This window comes from Ostrinia nubilalis, chromosome 11 (genome assembly GCF_963855985.1).
Source record: "Ostrinia nubilalis chromosome 11, ilOstNubi1.1, whole genome shotgun sequence".
NCBI classification, from domain to species: Eukaryota; Metazoa; Arthropoda; class Insecta; order Lepidoptera; family Crambidae; genus Ostrinia; species Ostrinia nubilalis.
This window is the reverse complement of record NC_087098.1, coordinates 1,186,278-1,196,737: the sequence shown is the minus strand read 5'-3', so window position 1 is coordinate 1,196,737 and position 10,460 is coordinate 1,186,278.

The window sequence follows — 10,460 nt, the reverse complement described above, 5'->3', positions numbered from 1 at the left end:
CTAGGTTATTGCAGTTCAGGACAAAATAGAAACGAAACGCTAAGTTGCTATCTAAGATGGAGACCATAATTCTAGTCACGATTTTTTACTTTTACAGTCGTAAATCACTGCTAAATGGAATATCAGAATTTGATTTAAGTAGGTATCATACAAAACACGTTAACAAAGCTAGAGATGAATATTAAACATAACCTTAAGTGTTGAAAATGGAGGGAACTGAAATCATCCTGATTGTTACGAAAAGTATCGCTATGCGTACGTACTAATGGTAGCTCGCGAAGTCTGTGACCGCAGTTACTAAAACTTACAATATAATTTTAAAAAGCCTATGAACAAGAACTAGTTCCCATATAAAAATATGTTGTATTTGCACGAGAAACACCCCTATCGGATGATAGTTTTTTTACATAACTGATAGTTAGCAGACATCGTTTTGCTTCTTGAATATTCGTATGGCCTAAGCCCGTCCAGCTCTTGATTCAATTATCTCAAACGCCTGGTTTAATTGATTGATGCTGGCTAGGTGAGGATGGTAAACTCGTATTAGGTCTAGTTGCTCTCAAAACTAGTAATTTAACCTAACATAGTGCTAACAATAGGTAGGACACAACTACCTATTGAGGGTCTATTCCACTTTGATCACCTGGCTTTGATGACCCAGGTGATCAAAGTCCACTTCCAGCGACAATTTAGTGTCCTTTGATCACCCACGGATATGATGCTCTGGGCGCCTCTGGGTGATCAAAGTGGACTCCAGTTAGATTATTATTTTAGTGTCCTTTGATCACCTACATACAAATCACACCTCCTCTTATACTTAATGTACGGACAAACATTGTTTAGGTTAGTAACGCTTTAAAATATTTCATGCTGTAAATAAAATTGTCTATTATATTAAGAAAATGTTTGTACCTACTTACAACAATTGGACATGACGTGCCTATTCAGAGGAGATGATTTGTATGTAGGTGATCAAAGGACACTAAAATAATAATTTAACTGAAGTCGACTTTGATCACCCAGGGCATCGTATCCGTGGGTGATCAAAGGACACTAAATTGTCGCTGGAAGTGGACTTTGATCACCTGGGTCATCAAAGCCAGGTGATCAAAGTGGAATAGACCCTATTGAGATGCCTCCTTTTATGAGCAGTCAAAACAATCCTAGAACCTATCTTTGAAGTTACTTGTGAGTTCGGTTTTAGAAGTCGACTGATGATTCTTGAAATATTTTCAGATTCCTAAATACGTAGTATATGAAGACGTTAACCCTACCTAAATTATACAAATAGGTTTACATGAGTTTTCATGACGCACAAGATTAAGTTTTCCGTAATGCTATTTTTATGTTTAAAATTTCCCCTCGTTCGTTTAAAAAATACTCGTATTGAATAAAAATGAAGAAATGCATTTTATAAAATTCAGTAAAATATCCTTGCAAGACTAGCTAACCTGAACGATTCTCTCGAATCACGCGTCTACCGCAAAAACTAAGCTGCGTGGCTCACGACAGGACCACTGCCAATCGCGATAGCAACAAATCAAAACTGGTCACTGGACTGCAGCCTTACGCATTGCCATCAACGCATCCAACACTGGCTTTCCACCAACCCTCAACCTAAGCGCCTTGTCGACATCCATTCTAAAATCCATCTTAGTTATAAGACTGTGAGTCGGAAAACCAATGGAAATAAAAATGAGTTATAGCGTTTTGTTGCGTGGAACGACTCCTCAGTAGCAAGGCCCTAAGTGAACAAAAACCATAGGAGACTGGCGACATTCTTGCGCTCGCGCAGCCTCAGACATTAGGGACTCATCTGAAGTCTAAACGAATGGTTAGGATTGTTCCGAGACCGTGGTATATGGAGGCCATTTTGCTTTGATTCTCGTAAATGGGAATTCTTTGTTTTTATAGCTCGCAATTGTGGAATATGTTGGAGGCTTTTTATTGGAAATCTATTTACGATCGATGCAATAAAACGATAATTTCTGAACACATTGCTATGTCTGGAGAAAGATTAAATAGAAGTCTTCCTGCACTTAGTTTTTTATGTAAGTAAAACACTTAAATATCAGTGCATCTGCTGTTGAAAACTCAAGATAAAGGAGAACGCAAAAATCTTATATTAATGATAGATAGAATTTACTCATGGAACATGAAACCAAAATAATATTTTCAGAAACCAATGCCGAGAGCACAAAAATTTCACCGCCTTAACTTATGGTTACAAAAGAAATAAATCGCCAGTGAATATTAAGTTATCTCACAACCCATCAACCGAGGCTACCCTGGGACCTACCACTGTATCTTACGACAGCGTAATATCATCCTTAATTTCATATTTCTGCATGGAATTTGACGTATTAACTATATTCTTTAGATCCAGTTTGACGATCATGGTACGGGCGTAAGAGGTCTACCCTGTAAAACTGCTTAGTACAACACCACTTTTCTCTCTTTCACTCATGTTTAGATCAAGAAATTAGTGAGAGAGAGAGCTATGAAAATAATTTTCCGAAGTAGAGCCCCAGGTCAACGCCCCCGTGTAATTGGGAGTGGTGGGTAGTTTGCAAATAGCTTGTACGGGGAACGAGCACTCATTAAAAATAACCGAAAACGCAATTTAGTCTAATCATCTAAGAAATAACTTATTTGAGGTCATCAGGTTATTCACAGTTCAGGTGAAAGGAAAGTTTGCAAAGACTCACCTGATGCAGTTCACCTTTGTGGAAAAATATAGCACTTACCTGTAACAAAAAAAAAACAAATTAATTAACATAATTTGAGTGAGACAGCAATAGCATATTCTGGAACAAGGTTCATTATAAAGGATGAAGACAAAATAACTATTAATAATTTCAGTTGCTGAATCTGAATTACTTATTACTTAGATGATATTGTGCAGTGAATCGTCAGATATTATAGTAAGTGCTGTAACACCACAATATTTTACTCATATTTTGAAAAGTGCCGTTTCGTTAATTCCTATTGGTCTGACGTGTGATTACCTAGTTACTGAAATAAAAAGTTGGACGATATTTATAAGTAGGTACTTAAGCCCTTCACCTTTTCATCTTGCTAATTTTGACTTAAGTGGTATTATTAGTACTCAAGCCATAAAACACAACGCATTGTTAAACTTTTAAATTAAGCATGGTCGTGTAAATACCCAATATAATATAATTGGGGTACTTAGTTCAACTAATAATAAGAATACGAGTGAGCTTCCAGCTTCCTTCGTAACTCTATACATTTTTTTCTGCGCACAGCTAGGTCCAATTTAACCTGCATCTAACCCGGGATCGCGACAAGACGAATGGCCAGCGCTGCCCATATATGGCACTTGTCAATTTATCGAACGCTTACGCAGTGCAGTGGAAGATGTTACAGTGGGCACACCGCGCAAGAGTTGGGAATTTGGGATGTGTGTAGACTTAGGCCTGAAACTGCGGTAAGCGGATGCCCGCGCGGTTTCATACGAAAGTGCCCCGCACGGGTGCCCGCGATGGAGCACTTTGTATAAAACCGCGCGGGTGCCCGCTTAACGCAGTTTCTGCCCTTAGATAGAGAAGCCTAAGACTGAGTTTCACCACCTTACTTTAACCGTAACTGGTATTGTTTGTGTGGAATTTGACAGACTTTTTAAGTTTAATGTAAGATGGTGCATCCCAGCCTAAGCTTGTAGATGAGACGTCATTACACATCCATTCGTCAACCCTCGGCCAGTGATGTGGTCTAGTAGAGTTTGACCCGTGTTTGATTGTCAAGCAGGCCATCTAAAATTAGATAAGTATGTAACTGAAATAATACCGTGCTCCATATCTCTTTCATTAATGACATGGCAGGACGTTTTTGACAAACTTTAAGTAAGAAATTGAGTGCATTCGATTTTATGCCTATGGTTTTGAAAAAAAGTACAGATGCGATAAACAAAACGCAGGCAAAGACGCGGGTAAAAGACTAAAGCAAAAACCCTATCTCAATTCCATTATAAATATTTACAGTGCCCTCACTGTATTCGTATCGACTGTGGCTCTCCATATTTCGCGTTCCCGCGCAAACGATCCAAAATGGCGGCTGCCTCGCCACTTTTGTCCTTTTTGTCATGTGTTTTAATACACTTAGTTTATTATTAGATCCCATGGGACAATAAAGCCTTAGATATCCAGGTTACTGTTTTTATTTCTGCAGACCTGTCAGCCAACTCCTATTGAACTGAGTTAAACTCTGTTTTTGCAATTTAAATTGTAGATATGGTATTACAAAGTATAATAAGTGTTTACAAATGATAATTCAGCCATGGATATTCCATATGGAATGTGAACGATTCTCACTTTCTGTTTCAATGGCGTTACGATACCATTTTTGTCATTTTATGATAGGTACCCACCCATAATCGTATGATACCTATCTTCGAATACCAAACTTTATGGGTTGATATGATTGGGTTTATGCAGGAAGCTGTGAGTAGCTGTAAATCTGTAGATCAGAATACCCTAGGCTCCATAAACTTCATGCCTTCGACTTTTGACTTGACAATCTCGGGTGGTCGAAGACGCGTAGCTTTAAGTAGCGCTACCGGACAAAGATTAAGCCAAATAAAACCTACTTACCAATTCGGGTCTAAGTCTGGTCTGTGCATGCACGCTTTCTGAACGATATTGACGGTCTCCACACAAACCCTTCAACATAGTCTATACTGCCAACCATCAGGTCCAATCCCACACAAACCACAAAGTTCTCACAAAAACGTTATTGGTGATACACATCACAATTCAAGTGCCTGCCACATACTTTCCTAATACTTGGATGGTCTACGTCCAACTGCAGGTTGATTTTTATAATTTTTGCAAAGGTAGACCGCACCGATGTCATCTTAATAAAATTATGACATTTGACATAGTTTTTTTTTTAAATATAGTTTGCATCAAAGGAATAAAGAAAATGGACAAACGATATTTTGAGCACATAAAACAACTTGAAAATCCCGATTGCAAAATTCGGGATGCATTTTCAGCAATGCACTGCTTATGGCAATAAAATGAACATGATGATGGCAGAAAGACATAAGTCTTAAAAATCATGCGACATTTTTTTTAAACTCACAAGAGTTGAAGAAAACTTAGAAACGAGATCCAAGATGGATCGTTAGACGCAAGAAACCTGGAGCAAACCCGCTCGCTCGGAGGCGGCGCCCGCGCATGCATTATTGAACGCGCGACAAACTGTAGTCCGCGCCACTAGCAACTGGCAATTTTGGAATTAAAGTGTGATAAAAATTGAGTACCTTTTTAACATTAAGTATCTACTTTATTTTCACCCGGTTACTGAATCAAGGTATTTAGCTTGATCGTGCCCATTTTCTACTTTGACTTCCACCCACAAGGTGGTCCACCTTAGACGACCTCATAAAGGTAGCAGGAAGGCGCTGGATGCAAGCAGATACCTACCGGTTATATGTATAGAAATCATTGGGGGAGGCCTATGTTCAGCAGCGGACGTCCTGTGGCTAAAATGATGATGATGAATATAGACTGAAGTGCATCCTTATATGGAAAATCACGCTCAAGTTTAAAAGTTACTTTGAAGGTTACTTAAATCATTAGGATAGTGAGGTTAGGGGGTTAGGGAGCTCGGTGTCACTGCTGACTTTATTTGTAATATTGACAGTTTCTCTTGGTGCGGGCTTAGGCCTCTAGTGATTCACGCTGCTTAGTGCACGCACAGCGCGCACAATATCGTGGCAACAGGTTGTAAGATAACCACTGAGTTCTAAACTAGCCAAGTGCGAGTTGTACTGTGGTTGTACTCGCAATAATAAGGCCCCGTAGTGTAAAATCAAAATTAAAATCGTTAATTGCTCTTAAGGAGCGTAAAAGCTCATTATTTCTTGTCCAACGAGCAGCGATTCGAGACTTGAAACATTTGGCAAGTGCTGAGAAAAAACTCCACAACAAATTCAGTCACTAATTGTGAATTTGATGTGTAAGTTCACCATCATCATCGGCTAATTTACGCCCGTATTCATCAACATTACTATGAGGTCTCACAGTGCGCATGGATGCACAGGGTATCACACGAACCAATCACAGAGCTCTATTGAATGCTGTGCGTTTGATTTACTGCTTCAGTTAAGCAAGCATCGTTAGTGTATACGGGCGTTAGTCTCCATTGCAGGTGCATGACAGTATCTAGTTTAAAGATTAAAAAGGATTTAACCTATGACAATGATGTTCATTTAATTAATTCCATTAGAAAGTTAATCGGCGGAGCTCTTAGTCCATTTCGATTGATTGAGAACCTTTTAATTGTTTGAAGGCAACAATTAAAAGGTTAGAATAACCTTTTTCTAGAATCGCTAGTTACTCAATGAAAAACCAAATTCCGTGAGGGTGTAATTAACTACAATCAAAGTCCACCTTGTGCACATAACAGCATAGCGTAACTATTGAAAAAAGCTTATATTTTAGGCGAAGTAAAAGCGAGTTTCGCACAGCAACTGTCACGCTTGACTTGCCGTCGAGTGAACATACCAATTATTAAGTGAGCTGGTGCAAATTAAGTGACTGCATAGGGTCATTAATCATTATGACCCTATGACCCGGTCATAGGCTAACAAATGTTGTTGCTATCCACTTGGCAGAATAATTAATAGCATTATGATTATGTCTTTTAATAGTAATAAAGAAGTGGTTTATAACAATACCACTAGGTATAATTTGCTCCTGCTAGGATTCGAACTGCCACCGCATATGTTATAGTCATACGCCCGTATTCACAAACAATACTATGAGGTCTCACAGTGCGCGTGGACGCACAGGGTGACACACGAACCAATCACAGAGATCTATTCAACGCTGTGCGTTCGATTTTCTGCTTCACTTAAGCAAGCATTGTTTTATCTATACTAATATTATAAAGCTGAAGAGTTTGTTTGTTTGTTTACTTGAACGCGCTAATCTCAGAAACTACTGGTCCGATTTGAAAAATTCTTTCAGTGTTAGAAAGCCCATTTATCGAGGAAGGCTATAGGCTATATACCATCACGCTACGAGTAATAGTTGCAGAGCAAAAATGAAAAATGTTGCGAAAACGAGTTTTCACGCGTACGAAGTCGCGGGCACGGCTAGTTATTGAATACGGGTGATAGTCAGGTAATCGAACCACCGTCAATTTAGAATTATAAGACCTATAAATGGCTTATATTGGACCACTATTAAAATTATACATAAAGCATTGAGATTAGTGAATGCCACCAATAACCATAATTTCAGTTTTCTATAAATCCTTTTGACTGCAGATCTAACTGTCAATACAAGAAATTTCAATTTCAATAACTTTAAATTCGATTAAGCCTTTCGTATTGAAATAAATCCCTACTATGTACATAGAAATGAAACCATTTGTCCTTTGGTAACGCTATAAATTGAGAACGACTTACTTAACAGATTTTTTTTTTAAATGGAACAAGGCTTTTACAGAAACAAAATAAATTTATAATATTGGCCAAAAAATTGAATAATTTCAGTAAACTTGACCAACAAGTAGGTATTATTTTTACTCCGTTCATACGAGTACGACAGTCTGCATTCTGGAGGTTTGATGGATGAATGTGAATTGAACAGGCATAAATGAGAAGATTTAGGAAAACGATTTTCACTCTTATAAAGTCTTAATTCTACCTGTACCTATGATAAGAGAAAAGATTTGTATGTTTGTGACGAATAAACTAAAAACTACAGAACCGTTTACAAAAAATCTTACACCATTGAAATGTCACATTATCCCCAAGTGACAAAAGCTATAGCAGATCGAAATTCAAGCAGGTAAAGCCGCGGGCAAAAGCTAGTTGCTTATAAAACCTATTCGAAGAGCAGTTGCGTGTTGCGCTGTGCTGGGGCATTGCGTTATCAAGTGTAGATACCTACTCCGGCGCATGCATTATTAATAATCTTAGATCACTTATTAATAGCAACAACATCACAGATATCTGTAATGCAGCTTAGTTTTCTTAGGTGCAACTTACAGTGGCGCATTATAACGCTTCGCAATTATTTTTCTGTAGAGAATATTTACGAAACGAAAGTATTTTTTCAGTTAGACCTACTCTACGATTCCCAATTCCCATACCAGTCACTTAAAAAGCTCGGCTCTACAGCTTGATCACAATTGATATTTCGAGTTATTTTTCATCAACACATCATTTTCAGCTCTTAGTACGACTAAAATACCTACCTCTTAGCACGAATAAAGAATTACATTATTATTGATAGCCTTTTCAAGGACTAACAAATTGATATGATTTTCAGAGACCAACCAAATATTCATCGCCAACCTATTCAGATCATCCAGAGGTGTGTTTAAGGCATCATCAACTAATGATCCTCTGTTCTAGCAGTTAACACTCAAGTCACGTTAAATCAGCATCTTTCTATCTATCAAGAAAGTATCAAGCAACAGTCTTAAGTTTAATTCTGACTAGGTATCATATGAGCAAGTGGAAATTTCCACTACAGATAAATAACACAACTGCGTTTTCTTCCCCCAGTGTCCGCCGATCCTGTGCGTCCAGGACGCCACCCTCCACCGGTCGTTAGAACCTGTCCTGGCTCTTATTAGAAGTTATTAAGCTGCCCCCGCGCAACTCGCGCCTAATTGCAAACGTGAGAAACAGCGCGAACGCAACATTGCCGTAAATGTATCAGGCAATTAAAATATACTTCAGATGAATCTTCTAGATGCGGATAGCAGCGTGGTTTGAATGTTAGACCTGGATTTGGTATAAAAACTGGGTAAGTGTAAGTTATACTCGCGTACTGAGGGTTCCGTATGTATACATCGGATGATGCGAAGAACAGGTCAGTTTTTTTTATTCTATAGAACATACTGGAACTAAATCTTACTTACAAAAATCTAAAAGACAAAAAAACTTTTGCTCTTTAGCTTCTTCATGTCTAATTATTATTTCTATACTTCTACATGAACGTTTACTTTGGTCAATATGCAGTCAACATTCACTAGTAGAGTTTACGAATAGGTACGTACGATACTTTTAGTGATATAATTTCTTTTGCACACTCCAAAATCTTATTAGATTGCTACAAAACAAATACTAAAAGAGTAGAGCAAGGGAATCAACTCTTTAATTACCTATTATTAAAACTGAAAGAAAATGAATATACATTAATCGACGAAACGTTGTCTAAAACCGATTAACAATCCTCGATCGATATAACTACACTATTCGATACAATGTAGATCGAATAATATACGAGTATGTTTATGTCGTAGCATCTGTTTTATCCGCTTGTTAACATAGTATATGAACGGTTGCGGACGCGTCCCGAAGGCTTATCGGGCCCATCCCTCGTCATTAGCGATAGGATGCGATCTTGCGCATTAGAAACGTTTTAGAATCTGTGATTACTTGTGATCTGTGATCGAATACAGGAGTACCTGATAGCTACTCTTTATAGTAGGAGTTTTTATGGATATTTAGGTTTAGCACAGTAAACCAAAAACTCATGAAAACCCATTTTATTTTTGCAAGTAGGCTATTAGAAAGCTCTTTTACACGTCCCTGTATTAACCCTAGCACTGCTTCGGGACAATAAATGGGCCAGTGCTGAGAAGAAGCAGCGCAAGAAACGTAGTCGCTATTGTCAGCCTCTTTTTCAAGGGTTTACAGTCTTTAAAATATACATAGTTATAAATTGACGCGAGCTAGGCAGTTAAACTATTTTGAGAAAAGCAAAGTGGGAAAGTGTCTCTACCACAGAAAGCGGGAAGAGAATCAATTTTAATATTTTGTGCATAAATAATAAATTTAAGATCATAGATGGGCTTATTAATTGAGAAAAAGGTTTTTATTTCAGTATAGTCGAGGTATGAATTATGTAGAGCTAACGTATCAAATCAAATCAAATCAAAAATATTTTATTCAATTTAGACCACTAGTGGCACTTATTAAGGTCAAAATACAGTAGATAAAAAAAGGTAGCCCTTATGGGGCACTTTACATGTCTCCTTATCTTTTGGGCCCTACCAGTATTATTCAATGTTACAATAATATTAACAAGAAATAATATTACAGGCTGAAATTCACGCAGGCAGAATCTAGCAAAACTATAATGCTAAAAATATCTAAGATACTCAGTACTCACACCTAGCTAGTGTTGAGATGCCTACCTACATGGCTGCCTGGAATCCCAGGCATTTTCTCTTTGTTACACATTACAAAAGAACATTTAGTTTTGAACCCACAGCCCGTAAATACGCGAGTTTAGAGCAACCACTAAGTATAACCATAATTTAGTTAATGTATGAAGGAATGGCGGAAAGTTTCCAAAGATGAAAGACGGAAATAAGGTAAAAGAGAATTACCTACTATGGTATGATGAAATTATGTATGATAGTTTGGTTTAGTTTTAATTATAGTGAGCTGAACACACAATAAAGTT